Source organism: Numida meleagris, chromosome 4 (genome assembly GCF_002078875.1).
Source record: "Numida meleagris isolate 19003 breed g44 Domestic line chromosome 4, NumMel1.0, whole genome shotgun sequence".
Taxonomy (NCBI): domain Eukaryota; kingdom Metazoa; phylum Chordata; class Aves; order Galliformes; family Numididae; genus Numida; species Numida meleagris.
Genome location: NC_034412.1, coordinates 19,637,581 through 19,665,528, shown reverse-complemented (window position 1 = coordinate 19,665,528; position 27,948 = coordinate 19,637,581). Strand labels below are relative to the sequence as shown.

General features: G+C 45.5%; 1 long non-coding RNA gene across 22 annotated transcripts in view; it reads right to left on the bottom strand.

Moving 5' to 3' along the window:
- LOC110397786 overlaps positions 1-27,948 on the bottom strand; it is a 115,618-nt gene that overhangs the window by 62,564 nt on the left and 25,106 nt on the right. For 19 of the 22 annotated variants that reach the window (XR_002437967.1, XR_002437972.1, XR_002437968.1 and 16 more), the window contains 3 exons: positions 3,764-3,839; positions 1,593-1,643; positions 39-188 (listed from right to left, as the gene is read on the bottom strand). This is a non-coding gene — a long non-coding RNA (uncharacterized LOC110397786). Of the gene's footprint in view, positions 1-38; positions 189-1,592; positions 1,644-3,763; positions 3,840-11,020; positions 11,156-27,948 lie in introns of those variants that run through there. The other 3 variants (XR_002437984.1, XR_002437985.1, XR_002437987.1) reach the window with 3 other exon arrangements.

Here is a 27,948-nt window from a genome sequence, read left to right as displayed (position 1 = left end):
CCATCAGCTCAGAGAATGAATGCCCTTGCAGTGCTCACCTGCTTGCACAAATCATGGATATCTTCAGCTGCATGCAGCTCTTTCTGTCCTTACCACTCCTTGGGAAAGTTGAATCTTGCAGACTTCGCCCCGAACGCAGAGGCTTTAGCAGGATTCATTTAGCCTCTATCTCTGTTTCTTCATGAAACCTGTCAGGAAAGATTTGCTGCAGAATCAGGATAGAGATTCCCTCCCTACCACCCCCAGCAAAAGCCCAGTCCCCCAGTCGAAGGGAGGCGTGGGGATGGCGAACTGTGCATCGCTGCACCCTAAACCTGCTGCTCCCACTGCTTCATCCCACCAGTAGACAGACCCCACTTTGAGCCAGAACCCACAAGCCTGAGACTTTAAGGAGCAAGAATATTTTGGTGCAGCCAAGATGAAAGCAGGAACTCTCCTGTTCATTCCCGTTAAAAGAAACATGTCACATTAAAGTAGGGAAGGGCACGCTGCCACTCTCCTGCAAGAGTGGGGGAGATCCTTGATGCATTTCCCTCCCCAGAATCAGGCAAAACTTCATCAATTCCTAAAATTTGCCCAAAAATAGAAACAAAAAGATATCAGGAAAGAAATCTGATCCAAGCATTGTAGTGGTTCAGTCTGAAACAGGGGCAACTTGAGCTCATCTGGAAGTCATACAGAGAGATCGGAACTTTCAATTTAAAAGAGAATATTTCAAACATCCCAGATTTTTTTCTTTTTTTTTTTTTTTTTGTCTTTTTAATCAAATGAGAAAATTAATTTTTAACACCGTACTCCATGGAAAAAGCAGGTTCTCATTGAAAAGCTTCTGAAATGAAAAACTATTTTGCAGGTTTCATCTAAAGAGGGAAAGGCTTACTAATTTTTGGTTCAATTGGATTGCATCTATCTTTTTCCCTGCTGAAACAGAGCAGTGCTTCTGAACAAGCCCTGGGCTGGCCTGGAGGTAGGCTGCAACCCATCAGCAGGGCCAGCAGTTAATGAAGTTTCACCAAAAGTGAGCTTCATAACAAAAAGAAAAGCTTGATTTTACCTTAATTAGGATGGTGCAAGGTTATTTCAGAGCCAAATGTGAACAGTGTGCATTTCTACAAAGCTGTGTTTACTGTGATGGGTGAGGGTAGGACAGCAGAGCGCAGTGAAGATGAGCTCACCCTAATAGGACAGCTCATGCCAAGGAACTGAGCATCTCAATTACAGTTCCCCCAAATCAGTTCTGGCAGAAGCTCTCTAGCATTGCATTTGCTCCGAGCTGCAGGCTTTGCTTCATTGAAAGCAAACAACTTGACTCAACTCAAAACAAAGCTCTTCAATCTGGATTTGCCCCAGTTGGAATCTTTTCTTGTCCTTTTTTTTTTTTTTTTTCTTTTAAAGTGTAAGGTAGAAATCAAGAATTACAGCAATTCCTATGCCCATGTAACCAGCACAGGGGTGGAAAATTCTCATCCAGCTCTGGAACCAAACTGAGAGCACTCATGAAATATCCTCTTTGGGAGCAAAAGCACCCTGCTAGCTTCCTGCAAAAACCCCAGCATTAGAAGGGTTATTAATACAGGCAGGATTTGACCTACCAGACAAGAGCAGCAGTGCCCTAGCAGTGCAGAACATCGTCTCTGGAAGTGCTTAATTCCATAGTATTCAGAGGAGAGAAGAGAAAAAAAATAATAATTAAAAGGTTCTTAATGCATCTGGGCAATTAAATAAAACTAAATGGTGAGGAAATAATTCCTTCCTGACCCCAGCAGCAATCAGCGGCTGACCTGAAGCACGAGAATTGATTAGCCTTATCTTACTGTAGCATGTATAACTACAAATGTTATTACTGGCCGTAAAATCATCCAAGCCTTTATGGAACCCACTGGTGGCATTTGGCTCCATGACCTCCCAAAGCATGAATTTTGCTAGCTAGAGAAAATGCCCTGTTTGCCCCCCAAGAATCTCTCCCACTGAAGAACTGGGGTTTGGGGAGATGCTTCCAGTGGTGCCCCAGCCCAGACAGTGTGGTGACATGAAGGGTAAAGCATTCGCAAGAGTAAGGTAACATTTACAGGTCCAAGCTGCTGGTGCCGTCCCTCACTTCCCATCAGCTCGTGCAGGGGCAGTGGGAGAGCCCAGGCCTCGCTCTGTCTCCTCTCACTCAATTAATTACATGGCTTTCAGCACAGCACTAAGTGAAACTAGTCCCATATTCATCGTGGTGTGATCCCTTCCTCCCCAGGTCAATCCCAGCCCTCAACAGCTGGAGCATGGCCCTCAGAATGGATTGATAGCTAATTGCTGGAAATGAAGAACGCCTGAATTTCTTATGGGCATGACACAGAAGGACTTGTCCCTCTTTCACTTGTAGCTGTGAAAGAGTGAGACAACAGAGTGATAAGAGCACTGTTAAAACTGGGAATGCTCTGAGGACAAAAATTACATTTGCACTGCACTGAGAAGGGAGTCTGAAAGAGGAATAATCCATCCTGGTCACTCCGGGCAGCAGCAGAGCCCAGCGTTAATGCCTAACAATATAAGATGAAATGGGGAAAAAATCCATCCTGAGCCTGGGTCCATTAGTGTACTGCCCGCATAGCAAGGGAACGTGACATGTTTGACCAGAATAGTACAAAAGATCGATGCACAGATCTGATGCTTTGAGGACCAACTAAGAGGCCAAAGAGAAGCCTCCTCCTGGCATAAGGGCCAAACCACCCCGCTGGGGGCACACATCCTCAAGTGAGTGGTAGAGATTATTCAGAGGGATTCAGAGATGCAAAGTGGAAGGGAATTGCTATGGCACAAGGATGCATCCTCATCTGAGCATGGTTGTGCATAGCACTAATGGCTCCTAGCACAGTCAGCAGCTCTGTGGCCCTCTAAGCACACAGTTGCGTGAGGTCTTCATGCCAAAAATCACAGCCCTGTCCCCAGCCTTACCCCCTCACCCTGGTTAGCAGAGCCCTGCATTGCCTGCGTGCTCCTCTGTATGCCCAGCTCCGCCGCTCCTGCTCAGGGAGCGCATTTACATGAGTAACCTCAACATAAAAAATAAACAGTAAAAAAATCAAAAAGAAACAGAGGAGAGGGAAGAAAAAGAAAGACAGAAGGGGAAGGGAGACAAAAGGGAATGGGCAGCTGCACACTTCAGATCCAGACCTGCTTGAACTCAGCTCGCCTGGAAACTCATTTCTTTTGATGACAGCCCCAATTAGCGTGTGGCTGGCTGGCAAGCCGGGCAGCAGGGAGCTGGTCTCTATGGAGAGCTGGGGAGGGAGGGAAGCCTTCATTCACCTGCATGGCTGGCAAGAGCCCGATGTGCTTAAATCTTTCAGCGAGCTGCCTGTGGTCATATTTAACATTGACCTGACTCGAGGCAGTGGGAATGTGCAGCATGGCAGCGCGGGCTCACCCCGTGTTGGCTCATGTCTCTGTGCAGCCCTGCTCACTGAGGGGCACGTGCCACCAGAGGCCAGAATGTGCAAGAGAAGATAGCGTTAGCGTGAGCCACGCATGTTTATGTGGGAATGAGCTTAGGTCCAGCCAGATTGCTCTGAGGAGTTCCCTGCGATGGGGTAGGTGAAACACTGCCCCTGGGGGAGCTGCCACAATGGCCAGGCAAGCTGAGGATGACCCCCAGCGCTTCCCTCTTTCCCTTCACTTAATGAAGAGAATGAGTGGAAACAGGATTTGCCACCCGTTTTGACTTCAGAAGTCTGAAATAAAAAAGGGACAGGTATTTCACTGGTTGCATCTGTCCTACCTCGTACCAAGGGCAGGGAAGTCCCATCGGGGTCTGGTGTCACAGCCAGGAACCCTGCGGTCCAAGCGGCAGGTCCCTAGAACAGAGACATGACAAGGAAGTGGAATGAGGAGCACCAAGAGACGGCAGTGCAAAGAGAGGGGTGAAATGAAGAGGTGAGCGGGGACAAGAGCAGAAGCCCTCAGAGGAACATGTTGCCAGCTGCTCCCTGTCTTCACCCCGAGCTTTGCAGGAGCTTTACCGCTAAGTCCAACAACAAATACCCATTGTACCAAGGAGATTATTGATGTTTAAACAAGCAAGAGGGAAGGAAGGCCAGAACACAGAAATGAATCGCAACCCCCAGGGTTAAGCGGGCGTTCCAGCTCCTGGATGCCAGGTTGCAGCACACTCCATGGCTCAGACTATCATGGGAAAAGGCTCATCTTCCCACACTGGGTGCTCCTATTGCATGTGTATCTCTCCCTCCATCCCACCCCATCTCTGATCCCCACTGCTGCTGGGCAGCCCAGACCGGGGACTCTCATCTCTCAGGTTCAGATGTCAGCACTAGGATGATGTAACATAATGCAATGTCTGATTAAATCTTTTTAATCACCTCCACAAGCTCCAGATTTCAGCTCATTTTAACCACACACGGATGCACTTGTGAAAGCTTTAAGCAATCGGTCACTCTGGAGTGAATATGGACATCATTTTGGTTCGTGCATATATTCCCAAAGGAACGCTTTACAACTACAGTCGGAGTTAAATATCATAAATAACCATCACTCTGCCCTCCATTTTCAAGCAAAATCAAAACACCAGACAAGCCTACAAGCACGCTGAGATGCTTTCAGGAAGTACAAAGGCTTTGAAAAGTGGCATATGGATAACAGCACCATTGAACAAAATGTAATGAATCCCCCTTATTAAATCTCTGCCTGCAAAATCCATTGTGCATAACACATGGCTTTCTTACTCAGCTTAAAAACATCAACCAAATCAAGCCAAAGGTCCAGCCCATACAGAACAGAGTTTCCTAGTCAAGAAGCTTTGGGGACTCTGAGCTGCAAACCAGATTAGGAATACTTCCCAGAGATTAAATATATGCCTTACTTTATTCCTTAATGATATGCATCTTAAATTTAAAAAATAAAAGTTCTTCTGCTGCGTGATCAGGTAGAAGTGGATTGGATGAGCAAGTTCAATTATGATTAATTATTTTCAGTTTTGCTTACATTCCTGCGTCTCCTTATCCTCGCTGATGCTACGTGAGCATGAGTGTCAAACCACACGATCAACATCTGTCACATGCGGTCCCTTCTCTCGCACCCTGCTGAGCCAGCCTCCCCCCACCACCTCTCCCCACACACACGGGAGGAAAATTGTGCAATTGAGTGTTTCCTTTCAGTGGGATTTTGATTGAGGGGGTTTTCCTTTTCCTTTCTTTACTTCTAAACTGGCTCTTGACTTGAAAGGGGACAAGGTATCACACTTGTGTTCCCCAAAAAGCCAAAATGTAGCACTCTCATTCTCAACATGAAATTTTTGCATGATGCCACCTTGAGTTATTTTCCTCTTGTTCTTTCAGTAAATACCCCAAAGGGAATAAAAACATCTAAGGCCGAACAAAAGGGCTCCAAACTGACACATAATAACCTGTTTTCAGAAGAGTTTGGTGAACCCTTGAAAAAAGCCAACAGTCACTTGACTAAATGCTAGAAGCCACTAAGCTGGTTTTTTAATCTACTTGTGCATATTTCCATGTAGGAAGGAGTAAATACGAACGCAGGCACAAGAAAGCACTCTCAGGCATCATTTGATGGTACTGTGAGTTCTGTTCTTCACGTGGGAACACAGTGCTGACCCAGCTGAGAGCCTTGTTGTGGCCTAAACCCTCTCAAGCCATAGAATCATGGAATCACTGATGTCAGAAAAGACCCCTAAGATCCCCAAGTCCAACCCCAGCCCACCCCACCACACTGTGCCACTGACCATGTCCCTCAGTGCCACATCTCCATGGCTCTGGAACACCTCCAGGGACAGTGAGCCCACCACCTCCCTGGGCAGCCTGTGCTGGTGCTTCACCGCTCTAAGAAATTCTTCCTAATATCCAACCTGACCCTCCCCTGGCACAACTTAAGGCCACTATTTCTTGTCTCGTGTCACAGCAGGTTTTGTGTCAGGTCAGCTCCTTCCCTTAGCCAATATAAACCCATGCAATAAGAGATCTGGATAATCTAAGAAAGGTGAAACAACATGGCAACATCTGATCTGAATCAAATGCATGTGGCCGGATTAACCAGAAGTTTCCTGATCCTACCACCACAGTACCCAAAGCAAAGTCTCTTGAGGCATCACCCCTTAGATTTTGCTGAATTTCTGACAGGTGAAGTTGGAAAATGGCACACGACCTCATCTGCCCATCTGAACTCAATTACCTGCTGACACATCAGCTGGCAGCTAGTGACCATTTGTAGGTGATTCCTCACCGCAGACCCAGCTTGGTTTGCAGCAAGCCCTCATGTCTCCTGTTTCAAAAGCCAACAGAGATTTACCAAGCAGCTCTGGGTGTAGCTGAACTTGCAAAGCAGCACAGATACAACGCTGGCACTGCTGCTTTGATTTCTTCTCTCTACAGAGAAGCTGCCATGTGGCCACCATGCAGCAACCAATTTTTTTTTTCATTAAAACTAATTGATTCTAAGCAGGAAGTACTTTTTAATTTCCTTTAGCATTAGAAGTAATGTTAGCCTCTATAAATGAAATGAAAGACACCTCCTAAAATGCATTTTCAAATGTTCCCTAAATAGCAAATGACATTCAAATCGGATGCAGCCAGAATTGTAATTGGAAGCTGCAGAGTCCTCTTTCAGGACTCCTAATAATTGCAGTTTTGCTGAAAAGGTTCATGTAATAAAGCCTTTGCAAATAAGGGCCAGCTCCTCCAAAACGTGCAGCTAATTCTGACTGCTCCAGCAACACAAAATGCCCATAAACCTCCTTTAAGCAGCCAGGTAGCTATGAGGGTTGTGTAACCACATAGATGCAGAGGTGCAAAGCAGCAGGAATACAGCTGGGAAAGGTTCACAGAAGGGCAACAAGTACAGTGTAAAGTCTGGAACAGCTTCTATATGAGGAACAGCCAATGAGTTGGGATGTTTCAGCAGAGCAAAGAAGCGCATCAGGAAGATTAAACAGAGGTCCAGATCAGCTGGAGGGATGGGTGGGCATTTCCTGTTAACCAGCTCATCCAGCCCACAGACTAGGAATATCAGAGCAAAGTAATCAGAAACAGGTCCCCGGCAAGTGAAAGGAGACGCCTCATGGGGTAGCAGGCAGCAGATGCTTGTGAGATGATGTGGGTGCAGAAAGCTTAGGGGAGTTCGGGTCAAGATTGGGAAAGCGTTTGGAAGGGAGAGCCAGCAAGGATTATGAGACAGACAAGTCTTATCTGTCACAGAAAATACCCTGAGCTGAAAATAATTGGAGCCCAAGAGAGTACTCAAGGAAAGTATCAAAACTGCTTGCTTCTTCTTCCTGACCTCTAGGAAAGCAATTATGGCCAGTGGGTTTCTGCTGAGTTGATTTTTTTTTAATTCATTTTTAAAAGCAAACTGCCTTTACTGGGTCCTGGCATCACCCTGACCAAGCTAAACCTACAGCTCTCCTGGAGAAGGGGGAACTATGCAGAAGGAAAAGCATGGAGAGAAGCCAACTGTTGGCAGAAAAGCAAGGTACAGTGAGAGGAAAAGAGGAAAACAGAGGAACATGGTGGTACAGGTGGTCCTTAAGACTCTAATGTAGGTCTAACTGACTTCCAGTGAGAGTGAGGATAGGGCTGCAGTTGTGTGTTGTAGCTGTGATGGTGTTAGAAGAGTGAGGTGAAGTTCACAGGGAAAAGGAACATCTTCATGCTCAGCGCCTGCTCAGGTGAGGAAGGCAGTCGTCCTCCTGGATATAAAAACTGCTATATCAAGTCTGTGAGAAAATGCGAAGTGGGCATTGTGCATCCCAAATCTCACCTCCTACCCCTGCCCCAACAATGTCACACTTGTCCTAATAACAGATGCTACCTCCCCCTCCAAATCTCACCTCCTTGAGTCTCAGCAAGGCCAGTGATACCCAAATAGGAATCAATAATCAGGTGGAATAAGGAAAGATGCATCACATAGCAGATGGACCCTGAAAAGGGCAAATTCCAGGGAGGACAAGTGGCTGAGAGGGGGAGTTTGCAGTGGAGCAAAGCAAGCCCTGCTGCTCAGCATTCCAGACCCTCAGGTAGGAGTGCTGTGTCCAGAGGAGCTGACACCACGAGGAATCCAGGTGCCTACTGGTCCTCCTATCCAGGTGCTGTGGAGCTCAGACAGGGGACACCCAAGAACCCAGAAAGGAGCTCACAAGTTACAGAAACAGGGCCATTGTGCCAGGGTGTAACATGAGGCAGAGGCTTGTGCTAGACAGCGAGGCAGACAGCTCGAGGAGGGATGGGAAAACAAAACAAATCTGTTCATCTCACAGTCCCTATTTCACTCTCTCAGCAGAATCTGGCCTCTGGTTTCTTCAGTTTTCATCTCCTTTTGGGCAATAATCCTACGACCGACATGGCTGCCATCCCATTACAAAGCCCATTCCTTCAGCCTTATTTCTCTGTCGGGATGTGGGGAGGGACAATAAGCACACCTTCTCCATCAGCAGCTGCACAGCTTGCACTAAACACATGGTGCCTGGAGTAATGTTACCTCTGAGAAAATTATTAAAAGAAACGGCTAATTTTGTAATTCACACCTGGGCTACAAATGCGAAAGAGTTTGCAATAATCTCTGATGAAATATTACATTGTTTAAAGAGTTCCCAGTGAAATTCACCCTTAATTGATTTTTGATCTGTGAAAAAACTCTGCAGAGAGGGAGAGAAGATATTAGTCATACTCCTGTTTTATCGCTCCTGCGAGCACTTTCTCTCCTTTGTTTCCTTTGTCCCCAGAGAATCAACGTGACACCGAAGAAAGCAGCATAGAAGATACTGCAGAAGTAATAAATAACACTCACACAGGAATCATGTTCTGAACAGCACTGTACCCCACACATCCTACTAAATCTTTCTGCAAAAGGTGAAGCAGTCCCCTAGGAACGCTCAGAAGTTAAGAGGACATGGGTTCATCGCAAGAAAGCCCTGTGGGATGGGGCCTTCTCCATGCCTGTCCTCTGCTGAGAGGAAGGCAGAGCTGTGCCAGACATCTTGCCTCTATGGCCAGGTCACAGGAACGTCCCAGTGGGACCCAAACCAACCACTGGGCTGGATGTACGTTTCAGCTCACTCGCAGAATGCCACACGGCATCTTATGCCAGGAACAAGTGACGTATGGCAAAAAATATTGACTGCAAAAGGTTGACAGAAAAGTCATTACAGTGTTAGTTTCCAAATCAGGATGAGCCAGGCTATGAGCAGCTGTTGAAGCCAAGGAAATGGGTCAGTATTAACTCCCAAGTCAATTCACTGAAAATCACTTCCAAAAACCAGAAGGAAACTGTCACAGAGCAAATGACCAAAGAGTAAAATATAGCTAGAGGAGACGAGAGGAAATGCATCCATAAGCATCACTGGAGACCAAAAAGTGCTGATAGAGATGACTGTAAAACATTATCCACTCGGTAAGACTTCAACTAACATTTACAGCAGACAGAGCACTTGTTATGGATAAACTACAGTTCACGATAAAAAAGGGGAAAAAAAACACAGATTTTCATATGAACTGCTGTACAGAGCCACATCGCAGACCAATTTGCCCAAGCAGACACTGTAACATCTCACAGCAAACAGGCTGTGTTGGATGCAAAAATCACTTGTAAATCTAGGAGACGATAAAGTAGGAGCAAAAGTCCTTGGGCATGGTGAAATCTTCAAACAGCCTTTGAGAAAAATCAGAGTGTTTAGTAGAGAATGAAGAGGAGAAGAAGAATCCTCCAGAATTATGGAAAGATCAAGTAGGGTCAAGCTAGTGAAAGAAAGGTGAATTTATCTCTTCCCCACTCTCCGCTTGGTGCAGCACCAAGCAAACCAGGACCTCCTGGCCCCCTGAGGCACTAAGACACGGAGCACCTTGGATTTCCACTGGTTTCTCTGCCCTTTTTGTGCAAAGGTTTTCATTACTTTAGACTGGCACTAAGTCATTCCTTCCCATGCAATTGTCCCCCAAGAAAACCCCATATTTGTTCTAAATTTCTGCATCACCAGCTTCCAATCCACAGCATAAGAGACCCAAGAAAATTATTTGACAGGGAGAAGTCAAGACTCACTCAACTTTATCGCATTCTAATTTTTTTAATGCTGATGTTCACTAATTTAATTCATCTTCTCATTGAGGTCATTAATTATATTTATTTAATTTTAGTGGATTTTTTTTAATGACTAAAAAAGTACCCTTGTTCCCATTTTGCTGGGGATGGTGTAAGAAATTTAATGCAGCAAATTTTGGATGTGGTTTTACCATTTAATCCCAAATTCAGTCAAGCTCCAACATAAGAGGATAGTTCACCTAGATAACAAGTTCCTATGGCCTCGCTACATCGCAGTAACCATCCATGTGTGCTTAGTCTTAGCCAACAATAAATACTACATAATTTGATTAAAAGGAAATGCCTCAAGATTTCCATGCTCCGGACATTTGCTGCCCTTGTTTGCGTCCAAACCTGGAGTAACAGATAACGCATTTCCTTCAATTTTATACCAACGACCTAAGAATCATAATATTGTTCTTATAGGAGCTATCCAATCAATTTCACCTTTTACAAAGCATGTGCTAGCTTATATTCCCATCAACAGGTTATGCATTTTAGCTACTGCTGGAGAACTTTACAGTTCAGGTAATACACCCAGCCAAGACTGGTCTGTAACACTGTTGTTGAAACACCTAGGCTAAAATTGCGTAAGGGTTCTCCCTCTGTCAGAACTAATGAAATTTCAACCTCAGATGTGGGGTTGGGGAAATCAGCCCAAAAGAATTTGAACCAGGTGGTTCACCTGTGAAAATGAATTTGATTCTTAGGTAGGACTCAACTGGGATCAGTCTCTTCTCACAGGAGTGGAAAGGCAGAATCACTGAAGGGAAGCTCTGCCTGAATGCTGCCCATTTCAAGGGCTCTCCAGTCTGTACGAATCAGAGGTTTTGCAACTCTCCCTTGGCAGCCTTGTCTAAACGATCACGCTGAGCATCTGAGGCACTCCACGATCACCTCAAGAAGTGTGACCTTAAGTTACAAGTTAAAGAGTTACCTGTGAGATCATCCAAGAAAAATAGGGGTGTGACTTCAAAAATGCACAAATTCCTCCAGCTCAGATTTTCCTATGCAGGTCCAAAAATCACACAACATTTTCTCACAACTGCAAAGTGCTCCTGTATGGGAAAAGTATTTCTTCAGCCTCAGTTTTTTTGGGTATTATCATGAACAGATAGTTTATATAACTGCAACATCACTGAAAACAACTTTTCACATCTGGTATAGTTGTTTGCCTTCTGGAGAACATAAGTGAAAGCATCAGATCCATACAAAAGATATCAACAATATCCCTGGGAGATGACAGGTGCCAAGACAGTCTATATAGAAAGGAATTTCAGGTAGCTTTTTTGGAGCTAGGCTTGTTTAAGAAACTTACAAACCATTCTCTGTATCAGGTGTCTGCCCTATGTCATAAGCAATGCAACAGGAGTATGGTGATCTGAGCAAGGTCACGAAGCCCATTGGGATGGACACAAGTGGGAGCCGGGTCTCTCTGTCCCCCTCTGGAGGCAGGAGCACATGCTTTCTTAACGCACAATGTTGTATGCTTCTTACTGGATTCCTTTGAATATAATGGTTTACATACTCAATTTGGTTTTCCTGCTTTGAAAGTCTGCTCCTCACTAATTCACATTCATCTGTGTAGTTTTTCTTGTTCCTTGTACACTGTCATTTTTCTAACTGCAATATATTCAACTACATCGTCGTAGGCATTTTATTTGTGTGGTTCTGCTCTAACAGCTAGCTTAGCTGCTTCAAATTATGCCTTGCTTTCAGTTTTGCTTGAGTGTAAAAATGTCGTGTAAAAATGAATTACCCTCTGATGAAGGCTTTCAGACTTTCCATTTGAGGAACAGCACGCAGCTTTTTTGGGGAACAATGGGAGAAGGATCAATCCAGCTTTTGTTTTACAGATTGCTACAATAGATAGTTTCCCCATAGGGAGTGTTACAGTACTATATTATGCTTATATAAAGGATAATGACTAGGAACTTGGAGAACTCTACCCTTAGGAAGTGCTTGATGAGTGAGAACAGCAGGTGTGGAGGAAGGAAGAAAGGCTGAATGTCTTTCTGTCCCGACTTTCTCTTCTTTTATCTTTGGAGACTGAACTCAGAGTCAGAAGTGAGTTTGCTCCTGTAGGTATGCCAAAGCAGAAAGATGAATGTGGTAAGACAGAATACCCAAACAAAGAGAGGAAACCACGATCACGGCAGTAGCCCTGAACCCCATCCCTAAGCAGGTGGCTTTTTAAGGGGCTGTGTTCAGCAACGGGGCACTCTTAACTCACTACGGTAAAATAGGCAATTACAAGAGGGGCTGGATAAAGGAGAAGAAGGAACAGCAGTGGGAAAAGACTGTTTTGTACCGCAAGAGCCTGTGTTTATGTCAGCAGCAAGCAGAGGAGGGAAAAAAAAAAGATGTAAAATCCTGAATAGGCTCCACAAAGCCATTTTTGACCCATATAAACCTTAAAAGGTGTCATCACAGCCCTTGTAGATAGAACGTGGTATTTGTCTTTCTGTTGCTAAACAGCATTAAGAGCCCACCGCAGGAAGAAAACCTCAAAAGAGGTATTGATCTGCTTTGTGTACAATAGGCACAAAAGAGGAAAAAGCCTGAGGGGGAGACCCCCAAAATGCCACCAAGTTGCACGAGCAGCTGCTGTCTGAGCTGCACAGGCCCATGGGTCTCCATCCTCTTGCCCAGAGCCTTTTATCATCCTTAAGGCTGAACTAGAATTGCAACAGGCTTTCCTCATTTAGGGGCACATCTATATGACCCCATCCATTCCCTTCTCCAGGGTGCTCACAACTCCTTGATGCCCGATGTCTGGATGGCCCTTGAGAACTACAGACAAACACAATCCTTGAACAAGCAGCAGGAAATTCCCTGAGAGAGTAACTGAGCAACAGAAGGACTCTGTGCATTACACCAAACATCACAAATGTTTTTTAAGAAAAGCAGCATAAGGCAAGGAGCTGCTTGGACAAAGCAGTGCAGCACATGTATGCTATCAACTCAGACTGGAACAGCCAAGGGCTATGGCGGCCATCAGTTTTCACGCTAAGCTTTATGAAACCAGCAGTTTACAAACAAGCAGGCAAAGAGTTGGTGAAGAATAACATCAGTGACCATGCTGGACAGCAGTGATCTCCCTGGTATTCTGTGAGGAAAGAGACAAAGATGAAATGAAATAGAGCCAAGTTAAAATGACTCTACCAGTCACAATGCCATGAAGACACAAAGCTGAATGCCAAGGGAAACTACAGAGACAGAATCACAAAGTGGTATGGGCAGTGCAGAAGCTACTACACGAGCCTAAAATACCACTTCATCCACAAAGATGTGATGCAAAAGCTGCAGCAAATGAACATAGAGCAGATGCACAAGCAACACGAAGCAAAGAGAGAATGGCCAATCCAATGGCATTTGAAGGAGAAGGCTGGCTCTCAAGCATAACTTTCTGAAAGAAGAGCAGTACAGCAGTACATCAGAACAGCAATACAGAGAGGGGATGTGCTACATTAAAAATGAAAAAAACAACACAAATAACGATTCTGAGTGCAATAGACATTTCTGGTCTAGAAAAGACCCCTGCACTGGGTAAGCTGCAAGGCAATGGAGCCTAGCAAATAGTAGATTTGCATGCCACAGAGCAAATCCACCACTGGACAGGGAGCCCTAATCCAAACACAACTGCCCGTGGAAATATGAGCAAAAGGGTTCAACAGACTCTAGCTCCAGCAGCACATCATGCATGAAATACATTGTGGAGCCAGGGAAGCTGCAGCCTTACCACTATGTGGGCACTGCTGCTGGAGATGCAGGGATGGGAATGCTGCCCAGGACCCAGCCTGCAGGGGAAGGTCTTCAGAGCCACCAGCGAGTCACACAAGCAGGGCTCCAAGAGATTCAGATCCCCTTTGATGCTGCTGTGCTGCTCCACATGCAAGTTCCCAACACGTGGTTTAAGATCTTGCATACAAGGACTAACTCCTCCTTGGCTGTTGAAACAGCCAGGAGGGGAGAGCTAAAACTGAGATGAAACTGATACGGGATCATACACAAGCAATTTCCTATCTTCAGGTTACAACCCCATACCACACAGAGAAAGCAGCACAGCTGACATCCAGAGATATTACAGAGACTCAGAGATTATTAGGACTTGTGAATGATCTAATAAAACATCTTCCTAGTCCTGCTGTCCCCCAAAGGCAATGCCTGGACAAACACACATTACAGCTGCATTAAGACAACACAGCTGCTCTATAAAACAAGAAGCTCTCTCAGAACTGCCATAATACGAATGAAGGTGAAATCAAACCGTGCAGCAGCAGAGAGCGGAGGTCTAAGTCATTCCTCATTCAAAGGAACAGATAATACCTGCAGTCAGAATAATCAGCAGAACAAGTCCGTCTTGCCTTAAACCTGCAAATAAGGACACAGTGAATATATTCAGTCTGTAAGGCTTCAGGAAGGAAACCTTGGACCAACATTGAGTTCTTTTTTAAAGCTGCAGTTTGTAGTACATAATATCCCTTGTGCTACGTCTGCCGCTGAGACACCAGTGCTCTGTCACGTGTTGCAGAACAGAGGATGTCTGCATGGCCACACCTCTCCCAGACCACTCACCCCACATCTGTATGGAGTACTGAGATCTTCACCCTACACTAGTTCAGAAAACTGCCCACAGCCACTGGGCTACGGAGCTGGAGCTCAGTGCTGGCAATGCAGGTGGCTGGAGCACCAGCTGTGGAGCAGACGGGTCTCTGGGTTGGGTTATGGCAGATAGCGCTGAGCTTCCTGCTCCACCTGCATGCTCCTGAGCATCTTTCCTTCTCAGCAGGTTGAGTCAAAGAGGACTGAGGGTGTCAGAGGTCTGGAAAGCGACAAATACATGTAGAGATACTGATTAGAAAATGGGGACATACAAGAAATGCATGCCGTCCTTATGAGGCCTAAAAGTGAAGTGGGCATTGAGAACAACACCTTATCACTAACCACTTCCCTCAGCCTTCAGAGACCTGTCAGACTGGTAGCTGCAGGAATTACTACGAAAATACAGAAAGCTGTTGGGCAGCAGGTTAATCCCAGCACATGCTCATTCAGACAACAGGCTCCAGTGTATTGCTGTGCTTTAGTACCTGGGAAGGAAACAGAGCCAGATCGTTAGCACTGGGCCACAGTAACAGTAAGAGCAAAATCAGTAATTCAAATAGCTATGATTTAGCTAAAGGAAAACTATATGGAAGCCAGACAAAGTCTCCTGCAGAAGACTCGAGTGATGCTGGGTGTCTGCACCTGGTCTTGCACCTCACGTTGCTGGGTCACATCAGCTGCCAGTTCAGGAAAGAGCAGCAAGTGAATGGGAGGGCACGTAGGTGATCATCAGTATTACTGTGAGGACTCCCAGGACAGACCCTGGGAAGCACAGCCCTTTCCTGCAGGACCCACTGCACATGGTAAGGAAGCTTGCACTGAACACACCAATCCCCACTGCTGGAACACCCCTAAGCCAGCAGTGTATTCACCTGCAAACCCAAGATGAAAGCAGTGAGCAGAGGAGATGGAACATGAGCAGTGAGCTCAATCAGCAGGAGGAATGAGGGAGCAGGGAGCACAGGCCGATAGCGCAGGTGCTGGCAGAGGCTCTCACACTCATCGTAGCAGAGAGATCCTGCACAAGATAATTTCCTGCCATCACAGGAGAGAAGATCCCATCCCAATACTGCATACCTGCCACAGACGTGCTCTGCCTGCATTTTCAGACATAAGCTTCAGATCACAAGAAACACTCTGCTGAGCACAGCCAGAGCACCTGACACAGATGGAGTGTGTGTGATTCGGGCTCCCGCCTGCCGTGCCATGGGAAAGCAACAGTGCTGTGACAGATGGCAGAGGGCACTGGGATAAACTGGGACAGCAGGGGACCAGGAGACCACAGAGCATCCATATTTGAGGATCCTGAGAACAAGAGAACACCCATCTGCCAGGAACAGCAAAGCAGCGTTGCTCTGATTGGGGTGGGAGACTCCCAACACTCATCTCTGCATGGCCAAGCCTCCCCTTAGTCCCTGGGACGTTCTTTAGGGCTGTGACGTGACACAGGATTCAGACACCGAGTTTCCTCTGCCAGCAATGGGACAGCAGTGGGGACAATTATCACCATTCACAGTTTGCCCAGAGAAGAGTGGGTGCCCCATCCCTGGAAGTGCCCAAGGCCAGGCTGGATGGGGACCTTGGCAGCCTGATGTCACGGGTGACCACCAGCCCACATCAGGGGTTGGAACTGGGTGATCTTTGAGGCCCCTTTCAACACAAATCATTCTCTGATTCAGAGTCATGCAGTCAGTGAGAGGTGCTGCCGGCGCAGGCTGCAGTGGTTATTGATTTCCTACGTGACCTTGGGTAAGTCACTTAACCTCAGTTTCCTCATCTGTATATTGGGAATTATGAGACTTGCAGAGTGCCTCAAATTCATCATAGGGAACTACTTAAGAGCCCTATTATGAGTTAATGGGATTTCCCACTTCAGAATTACTCCTCTGAGGATTGAAGCAGTTGGACTGGGATATTCATAACCCTGATTCCTACTGTATGTGCAAAGCTTTTTCTTCTACAGTTTTTCCTCCTAAAATCACCCATGTAAATCATCTAGCTTGGAGCACGCAGCCTAAGCATGTCGAGGTTCAAGGCTCTTTACAAACACAAAATGACTTTGGCCTTGTCAGTCATCCACGCTAACAAGTCCCTCTCCTTGTCCGACGCATGCGGTTTCCAACATACGGAGTTTCACACCATGCACTGTTATGGTGAGAAGCTCAGCTGGGCTCTCAGAGCATGAAGTCTGTTCAAATTGAGCTGCAAACTGTCACAGAACGGCTCCCTGGAAGAAGTAAAAATCCAAAGGATCATCTTAAAAACTAAATGCAGTTACAGTGCCTTGGTATCTCAAGAAGGTTAGGTCTAAGGGCCAACTACATCTGCAGTGTGAGTGCAATCCCACAACCACAGCACAGTTGCAGCTCCTTTATTCCCTCCAAGCTGCGCTGTGCGCTACTGCCCAGCATAAAACAGGCATTGAAGTTTCCCAAGAACAAGCAGCACATTGATTTGCAAAGCAATTCAAGATATCTAGAGGATGAAACGGGCTAACGTGGTGAGAAGCTTAAAACAAAAGGCTTCTCTACAGTGGGTATTTTTCCAAGGAAGTTAAGATAAAAACATATGGCACTGGTGCCTCAGTACAACCGGCGCTTTATAAGCGCGCTCACACCCCAATGCACACAGACAGACACGTCTCTTCAAGACCACAGGGAGAAATCTAAAGAGCGTTCCTATGCTAACTTGTTCTTCCATGGGGATTTAAAGCACTTCCGAGACCGAGGAATACCTCTGCCCCGTCACACTGCCTCGCTCCATCCTCTCTCTTCCCCTCATCCTCTGCACAGTCACTTGGCATTTATTCTCTCCTATTTTATTTGGATTTTCTCTGAGCAGAGTCATTAATCTTCCCCACAGATGCACAGCTCTGACAGCTAGGGTCTTGACACCTCCAGTGCCAGCGAAGGACATTCTCATACTCTTCTCTTTTTTTTTTTCCCCTTTCTCCTTTTAAAGAAGCCCTTCATCCCTCCCCAGCCACAGGGTTTTGATGAGAAGGCCAGGCAGACCGAGGTCATGCGAACTGGAGGCAAGGGTCTGTGGGGGAGGAAGGCAAGGGAAGAGGATGCAGCTCCCACAAGGAACTCCCGAGTCCCACTGAAAAGGTCAGCGTGCTTTTGAGTCATCTGCACTGCTCCCTGACACAAAAAAATATACTCAGCCCAGAGCAGAGATACTTGATAAAGAGTCTAATGAAGTGGAAAGAGTGTTGCAAGAAAAGAATAGGCCTCTCTCATCCTGACATCCCATGATGCTCCATCTAGTTGCTATGGAGACTTGAAAGAGAAGGGGGTTTTGTTGTCTTGAAGTGCCTTCTCCCTTCCCAGCAACCTTGACCTTTTCCAGGTTCGTGTGCATGTATTTTAAGAAAGAAGGAAAAAAAAAAAAAGAGATAAGGAATTCCATTTCTTCTTATCTGGTCATGGCTCACTGGCTGGCACTGAAGCATGTGGGGGGCCATCAGCCTGTCTTGGTGTGTAGATTTGGAGAGGATAAGAGCAAGAAAATGCAGAGGGGAACGGTTAATTAAGGCTGATATTGCAAAGGACCTTGCTTGCTGAATAATGAATTCCATATGCTTCAGAAACACAAGTGCAATTAAAGGTGTGAGAGACGAAGGGCAGGAGAGGAGTGATGGGTCATATATTACCATACAAAACAGCCCCACTGGCCCTGCAAAGCTAGGGGTTCAAATGAAAAAAAAAAATGCACCGTGTATCACAACCAGAGATAATTTCTCATAAACGAGCCAGAGGTTTTGCTCCCAGTTTCCACAGGTGAAGAAGGGTTACCTGCAGTTGACAACCATTAGAGAGTGATGGGAGAGTCATTTAGACAGGTTGAAAGCAGTTCTCTTTACATGATACCCAAATCAGGATGAATAAGGAGCCAAGTGGTCAGGCTAATGCAGAATAATGTTGTGTGTGAGATGTTCGTGTTCTTTCCCTACCCACTACCCAAAGAAGCTACCTACTTCCTGTTTGCAGCCAGCTATACAGATAGGCAGAGATGTTCAGAGGTGGGCTTGTCACCAGGAGGCATCCCCAAAAGACACTCTCCTCACTCCACATTATTATGTGGGATGAAAGCACTCTGCTTGGCTTAAGAGAACTGTTGTATCTTAGGAGGAATGGAGTCATTAATTGCAAAAGAAGAAGAAAACATCCAAGGATGTCTATCTATCCAAGAACACAGCCACCTCGAGGAGTAAGACTTTGTTTGGATGGAGTGTTACACAATCCAGCCCTATCTTTAACAACTGAGGATCATTCATATCAAGTAAGAAAATCAGAATTTGATACCATTGTGCACCTGGTTTGCTCACGCTGTAGACTAATGAGAATCTGATGTCTAGGAGATCTTTGAACACCTCTGTCCATGAGGGATTTAGCTTTTGTAACCCTAAGGAGATCTAGGATAAGGTTTATAGTCACCACTAACCCCTAAATTGATTCCTTACCTAGCAGAAGCTTGGGCCAGCGTTGTGCTAATCTAAAGAAAACCCCTGATAAATGTTCTTGCCAGCTGTCTGTTCTCCCCCCTCCAAGCTTTCTCAGCTTCTGACTCACTCCAAGCAACTCTACGGCACTTGCTGGTCCTGCCAGCTTGCCACATTACCGCTCAAAGTGAGAGGAGAGTACAGAAAAAGAAATCATAACAAAATTATTGGAAAATACTTCTCTTTCAGCTGAGAGTGCTGTTGATACGATCGCCTTTTCATTTTCTGTGAGAGTATGTGCGCTCGTACGCGTGCTTCTCCCCCATCCCATCTCTCGAGCTTATGATGTGAGCAATCACGCGGGCTTGCTTGTCCATTCCCAGCCTGACAAACCATTTCCAGTAAGATCCATCTCCTCCTGCTCAAGGCTGCATTGTCTTCATATCCTTGGAGATCAGATGTCTGTTCTCCTTTTTATCACTTGAGCTGCACGTGTTTTGATTGTAAACACCCTGATAACACTCCTGTTAGCCCCTCACAAGTGAAATAATAAAGGATAGATAACATTTCTAGACGTGATACTTATACTGTCATCCTACACTGAGATAACAAGGAGCAGACAGCCTGTGAGTCTGTCTTACTCTGATAAGCATCTTGTCACCATAGATACAAAAGAGATAAACTTTCTAAAATAATATCCCTGTTCATGTCACTTTGCTCAAGTTGGATAATGGATAGCGCAATTCCTCTCCCTCCCCGCTCTAACTGCATTTATGGTTTCTACCATTCACATCACCAGTGCCCCTCGCTGTGCACAGGGCCAGCAGAGCACACAGCAGCTCACATTCCTCACCCAGGTGAGAGGAGCTGGCATGTACTATCTCATAGGACCACATTTTGTGGACAGCCCAAGGAAACAGTTGAGCTCCCAAGCACATTGCCAGGCAGGCTGATGAGCACACCTCTGCTTGTAGAGCGGTGATACTCCTCATGGCCCAGATGAATACAGCCTATCTGCTACATCTCTCTGCAGACAAAACCCTTCAAACAGAACCAGAAGGGCTCGTTACAGCAGCAAAACCAGGATGCGATGCCCCTAGTTGTAGGCAATGCATTTCTGTCCCTTCTGGTCTCCAAGGAGAGAGGTGAAGGATTGCATTAGTCAGGCTGCAGTTCTGCAGAGCCAATTCACGCCGCTGAACGCATGCTTTCTCCTAGAAAAACAGCCGTGTGAAATGATACAGACCTTGAAGGCAGGGACAGGAACCAATCCTGATGCCTTACCCCAAGGCAGGTGCTGCAGGAGTCTCCCCTCACCACGCAGCACCAGTGAGAACAGGAGAGAGAAGGACATGAAGGTCAGAGCCCTCAGCCTTGCTCTGACAGCCTTGGGGAAAAAGAGATAAAATCTATGTGAACATATCGCTCTCTCAGGACACATCAAAGCTCTCTTGCCAGGAGGTTCCTCATGCTGCTCAATCTGTCCAGTGTCCAACAGCACAAACTCTTCCAGCATCTCCCCATGGGATGATTTAGGGGCCTTGATGTGGTGACGACAACAGTGCTATACCTTTTCCCCTTGATTTTGATGTCTGAAAAAGATAATCCTGCTCAGGGAACAGAGCACTGAAGCAGGTGCCAACATTCAGAGCCTGTCTTTATCCATGGTAACTACAAGAGATGCTTGACATTTCCGTGTTGAAGCATTTCTTAAATGAAAAATAGCTTTGCAATCAAAATGAATACGTGTACAGAAAATCTCCAATTTGGTTGAAAGTTACCAGGCTTATAAATTGGAAGCTCAATGTTTCTCTAATAAAATAAAACAAAATAAAACACAATAATATTACAACAGTTATCCAAGAAATATACCTGGCCATTGAAAACCACTATAACCCTTGAGAGTTGCTTTTTTTTTTTTTTTTGTCTGAATACCTTCAGGAAGGTATTTTTATTCTTTATAACACTCTTTTAAGTATTTAAAAGTATCAAAAGGAAATGTTTTTAAATGGGCTTTTTCATCTGAAAGAACAAAGTGAAGCACCTGGCAGACGTCTACCACATTTAGCTGTCTCCTTGTAAATGGTGATGGTCACCACAAAAGCAGATGACATTTTAGAAGTGACCAGTTTGTATGGTTTCCTTACCATAAAAAACATAAGAATTTATTCTCCTCATGATAAGTATTGACCCTGCCCTGCTTCACTGAATATTTACCTCGTGGGTCAATAAATCATCGTGTTAGTCTCAATGGAAGTCAGTATCTGCTTATTATTACATTAACCTTTACGAGGCAGATAACAGTTGTTTTTCCCTATAATAGGATATTGCACAAATTGGATAACTAAGAAAGATTTATTTGCGATACAATTTTTTGGCTACAAACCTTTTTGCTCAATTTGAGGCACACAAAACTTGTTCGATACACCACACAGAGCAGCTTTTCCCTTACAGCTGGCTTTCAGAGAGCATATGAAGAGTCCGGGACAAGTCCTGGGACATCTGGAAGATCTGCACGTGCAGTGCTCATCTCCTGGCCAATGAGACAGAGCTGCTGCATGCCTTGGCTCTTGCAGGTTGCTGCACGTGGTCAAATTTTCATCCTGGCCAGGTGTTAGCATTAAGCCTTAGGAAAGAACACATCCCAAGGGACAGGGAAACCCAGCCAAGATTGAGGAAGAAATCAGAGATGTGGGTTTCATAAAATCATAGAATCATAGAATGGGTTGGGTTGGAAGGGACCTTTAAGATCATCAAGTTCCAACCCCCCTGCTATAGGCAGGGACACCTCCCTCTAACCAGGTTGCTCACAGCCCCATCCAGCCTGGCCTTGAAGTTTGTGAGGCTCAGCAGAAGGAAGGATGGACAGAAGGAAAGAAGCCTGACAGGAAAAAGTGAATCTTCATTCTCACATGTGCTGGTGCTGAGCCCAGCCTCTATTCACCAACATGCGGCAACAGTTTGGAAAGAGAAGAAGATAGCTGGGGAGGCAGGCCCTGCTGTCACCAGCCTTTGTAGACGAAAGAGAGCGTGGCACTTCTTCAGAAGTGCAGAAGACAGCCTTGACGTTCTGGCAAATTCATCCCTTCAATGAAAATAAATTATTTCCAAGACTGCATGTGAGATACGGCTACGCATATGGCTGGCACGTTTTCCTACACATTGCTTGAACTGTCACTATCTGCCTCATTCCTTCGTAAAGCACTTTGAGATACAACTCCTCAACTATTAAAGTTATGGTATAAAATATAATTCTCCTTCATACTGTAAGCTCAAAATCTCCTTTAAATATGATATATACTCTTCTTTCCTTAGTATCTAGATCTTAACTGTGCTTTCTTCACACAAAAGTGCTACCTACAGATGCCATGCAGACTTGCTGTACAGAAGAAACTAAATGCTGCCCAAATATTTCATTAACCCTGTACCATGAGCACATCTGCCCAGTGAGAGGTGAGAAATGCCAGCAGCAAGACAGCACTAAAGGGAAAGTCTGAGCTTTATACAAGGGAACAGATCAAATGAGAAGGACATTGGGACAGAGGGCAAAGTAGAAAAGAAACAATACAAAGTCATATCTGTAATCTGTATGAAAAAACACTGCCGTTTGCTGATTTACTGCGGATCCAAATGTGGTCCCAAACATCCCTCTGTTTATAAACAATAATTCCCAAAGGCTTCTGAGCTGCTGAACAAAAACAAACTCCAGCCATGATATGTGATAAACAGGAAACAAGCCAGAGTAAATATTGCAGTGGGAACAAAGCCTGGGCTAGCAAATACAGAACCACAAGGGACAGACACCACACAAAACATGAGGGAAGCACAGCCTCATGCATGCTCTGAATACCTACTGTCAAGCAGAGGAGGAGGAACTCCTCAGCTGTAGCCTCAAGGGCTTCAGCACTCGGTTTTCCAGCATGGAGAGCCAAGTTTTCCAAGCCAAATTTTACAGCAATATAGGAATCCACTGGAAAGGCTCTGGGCTTTGCCAAAGGGGGTTGTCACCTTCAGCGGCTGAACTGCAATGCCAGGCACCTGGGCTAGATGGCTTCTGCCCATCCTAAAATCCAGGCAGATGCTGAAGCTCTGGCAGCAAATGACAACTCTGGAGAAGAGTCAGGCAAGAAGAAACTGTTCCCCCTCTCACATGTTGGGCAAATGCCTGGCTTTGGAGAAAGCCCACTTCACCCAAGGAACCCAGGTTATCCAACCAGGAAAAAGAGGAAAACTTCCAGAGTGGTTCCAAAGAGTAAAGTGTGTCCGCTTCTCTCCACTAGGAAAAGACTGTGGCCAGCTCAGCTAACCCAAGAACAACTCAAACAACACCAGCAGCCAGGGAATGATGATAGAATGGCTTAGGTTGGAGGGACCTTAAAAATCGTCTAATTCCAACCTCCCTGCTTATGGGCTAGATTGGCAACCACTAGATCAGGCTGCTCAGGATCCCATCCAAACTGGCCCTGAATGCCTCCAGAGATGGGGCACCCACAGCCTTCTGTGGGCAGCCTGTGCTTGGGCCTCACTGCCCTCTGAGTAAAAAATTTCTTCCTAACATCGAACCTAAATCTCCCCTCTTTCAATTCAAAGCCATCCACCCTTGTCCTGTTGCTATCATATCATGTAAAAAGTCAGTCCTCCTCCAGCTTGTAAGCTTCCTTCAATACTGGAAGACCGCAGTGAGGTCTCCCCGAAACCCTCTCTTCCCCAAGTTGAACAAGCCCAGTTCCCTCAGCCTATCTTCACAGGAGAGGTGCTTCAGCCCTCTGATCACCCTTCTGTAACAGGAAGGCAGTAGCAGAGCAGCACATGCAGACACCGCACGGGAGGGGTCTACATCCAGTCCAAAAAACTTTTGGATTTTTTTTGTCTTGTTTTTCACGTGATGGAATTACAGATTTTCCTGCTGCTCTTTAAAAAGGGCAGAAACAATAACCTTTGCAATTAGTACTTGGCAGAACAAGCTCCTGTCCACAATAAATTAACGGAACAAATTAGAGAGGAGGGAGAAAGAATCAGATGCCATAAGGTAAATCCTGCCTGTGCCAGCCTATGAGTGAAGGGAGCACAGTCGCGCTGGGATATCCTGATGGGTCTGAGGGGGGTCAGGCCAAGGCCTCGTGGTGCCTGAGCTTCATCCCAGCCAAGGAAGGGCAGGAAAGTCAGTGCATGCTTCTTTCTGAGGCCAGCTGTAGGAAATATACAGCCTTTCTCCCATCTCACTCACAACAGCCACACCCTAAGTGGGCCTATCAAGACACGAGGTGGTCAGAGAGCAGTTCCCTCATGAAAGGAAGCTCTCTATTGAAATGAGATAGGTGGATAGCACTGCATTATAACCTCTGCTGCTTCCTTTACTTCCTCCATGGCCTTCAGTTCCTCCATATTGTATCTCCCGTCTGTGTCCCCAACCATCACCCCAAATGCACAGCCTGTTCTCTGTGGTGGGGATGTAGCAGAGAAATGCTGCTTGCCCCTGCCAACCCTCCCTGCTGCCCCTGGACACCCCATCTTAGAGCCAAACTGAGTAGAAAACTGTATTTCAAGTTTGGAAAGACATTTGATGCAGCAACCCATGAAAGATAACTCCGAGGTGCCATTCAAATCTGCTTGGACGTGAGAGATGTTGTGTGCTTCAGAAGGCTGGTAAGGAGCCATAAACCAAGCAAAATGATAAAAAGCAGCTTTTCAGTTCGGGGAGATGTACCTGGTGGGGTTCAGCAGAGATGACTGGTAGACCCATCTTTTGTCACCTCTACATTAACGAGCTGGAAAAAGAAGTAAAGAGCAAATAAAAGAATTGGCAGACCAAGTTATATTAGAAGGTGTTGCCATCACCAGGGAAGGACAGGAACATAAAACAAATTAGAAAACAGGTCAGAAATCAGGGTGGAAAATAAAGAACAGAGGAGAAAAATGACTGTCCAGACAGATTTACAAAGGGGATCAAAAGCATTCAAGCAAACAGAAACTCTGCTCTGCAAAGGATTTTGGTATTTCAAATCAGGAGGTGCTGTTAAGCAAAACTAACCCCAGAAAAAAAGTGCTTGGGAAACAACATTCCCTTTGACTTTGACAATCAAGATGTTTTTAAAAGCAGCCACTTTAAAAAGATAAATGTAAACTCTTCCACTCCAAAATACATTAAAACTGGATATTCCAGTGATGCCAAAGTATTTCCTCAGAATCAAGTTTTAGGCACATTTCCATTCTGAAAGAAATGCACTTTCCAAAGGGAACCTGACAAAAATGTCACTGACTAGCTTGTGTCAAATCTAACTTTGAAAGAGCCATGTACGGACTCTTTTGTGTTTGCTAGACCCCTATATTGTCAGAAAACAAAGATAAGGAGGAACAATATAAGTGACACTCAGCAGGACGGTCCTGCAGACAGCTTCAGTATTTACCCCAGTGAATTTACCCCCAGGTGAGTCACCCAGAGGGAATGAAGTCTCACTGCTCAGCATCCAAAAAGTCTGGGGAGGGAGTGCTGGCCTGATTTCCCAGCCTCAGAGTACATCCAACTTTCACCTCCCAGCCTTTTTTCTCAGAAGCCCCTTTTTTTTCCTTTAATGCAAGCTATATAAACAGTCGATTCCCAGAAACAGTGCTGTAAGAAAATACTGATTCCCGTAAGAGTCCCTAGCACGCCTCTCCAGTCAGCAGCACAGGAAACCTCAAAAGAGCACTGCAGTATGCTCATGCACCCAGAAAAATTCACAAGCACAGCATTCCCCAAAAATTTTTCAGTAAACTCTGCAACAGTATGAAAAACAGCATCACAGGAACAGGTCAGTGAAGGAAGTAAGCAGATCATAGAACGGCTTGGGTTGGAAGGGACCCCAAGGATCATCAAGTTCCAACCCCCCTGCCATTGCAGGGCCACCAATCTCCAGATCTGGTACTAGACTAGGTTGCATAGGGCCCCATCCAATGACTGGATGATCCAGCAGATTGGAAGCATTGCTTTTAAAGTCATATTTATACCATAGCGTCATGAAGTGTATTGATAGTTCACCCACCATTGTATCTCCTACGATTCACCTGGATGTGGATGCAAAAGAAAGAACAAAACTTACGCAAGATGGACAAAATACACACGTTTGTGGCCAATAGGAGTAGGATGGCTGAAGAAATAAACGGCTCCAGTATTTCAGTATTTTAAGTATGTACTCAGTGTTAGACGGACATAGAGATGCTCAGAAATCTTTGACAATGACATGATGATCTCTCAGTGTGAAAGATTACTCTACCCAGCAATTTTCCCGTTCTTGCTTGCTTTTTGCTGGTGGATTACAGAGCAGGCACATTGGACCATAAATGAACACCCAGCCAGTGCTGGCTTCCTCCCAAGCCTTAAATTGTTTATAGCCCATTCGATCTCTGTTTTCAGCCTTGGTTCTGCTAATCAAATCACATCTTATTTCAATAGTTGGGCTTTTTCTTTCTCCTTTTAAATACCATCTTACCTAATCTCCATGATTTGCATTTTGTCGAGTCTGTACGTGGCATATGAACCAAGCAAATTGGATTCGATAGAGCAAGGAGTTCTTATCTAAACTGCAGCAATTTTTTACTTAACTGTACGTGCATGTGCTTTAAGTTGGGATTTGTGAAAATTGCTTTGGGTCATATTTTTTTTTGCTCAAGATTTAGGGAAAAAACATGGTGCTAAGTTGTGGCTGTGGAAGAGTTCGAACTTCTATGTTTTTACCACCATGCCTTCTCCATTTCACAAGCCATGGAGTGCAGACCCCGCTGTGTCCTTTTTCCTTCCTGCAGCAAGAGGCTCTGGGACAGGCATGGTTTGCCCGATGGGCCTCTGCAGAGTGCTTCATTGCTTCTTGCTTCTCAGCTGTCTTCTGCAGTGTTCGACCACTGAGATTTCCCACAGGGTCAACAACTGACACATTGTCCCTTAGGTCACTGAAAGGCTTCACAGGCTGCTGCAGCTCTCTGTTACCTGATTTATCAACACCTTTTCTCTTTCTAATGTTTATTCATGCAACGGAGGATACCCCTTTTTCCCCTCTCTGTGCAATTATACTGGCTAATATTAAGGCTTTTAGCTGCAACTATAAAGACCCTATTAAAAAAATTAAAAACATCTTAGAGACATACTAACCCAAGTTTTTATGAGGGGCCCATGATCCTACTTGCAAAGGCCAACCAGCTAAACCCTTTTAACTTAGTGTATCAAACCGGACACACATTTGCTCTCATTCCCCAGAGATTCTTTCCACCATGGCTGCAGTTTTGGTGAATTTGACCCCTCATTCCCCCATACCACAGCCACTGGTGTGGAGATGTAGGAGAGGTCTGCACATTGTTCCCCAGGGCCAAAGAACAGTCCACCTCTGCGACCTGTTGGAAAGCAGCAGTGCCACCTCAGCACTTACTGTCAGCCCACTTCCAGCTATGGGATACATCACCTGTGAGACAAAGGTGTTTTACTGTCCCGTTCTCAAACAGGAGCCTTCAGAAGGATCACCTGAAATGTCTTCAGAAAACAGATTTCTGCCTTTTGGTAGTGGCATGTCTAGGCTGAGGCCAGCTTTTGTCATAGACCTCCACCCACAGGATTTGAATTAAGTGCAGCAGCCCCAAAGCTTTTGTGTCCTGGGTCTACACTGAACAAAAAATCCCAGCCAGTCCCTCCATGTGTGCCTCTGTGGTAATCAAGGATAGGCAGGACAAGGGCAAACTACAGCCCTATTGGTGCTACATCACCCAAATCAACCAACGCAAACAGGAAAAAAAAAACACACATGGTTTATACAGACTCATTCACTCTTCCTCTACCACTGCTGAAATGA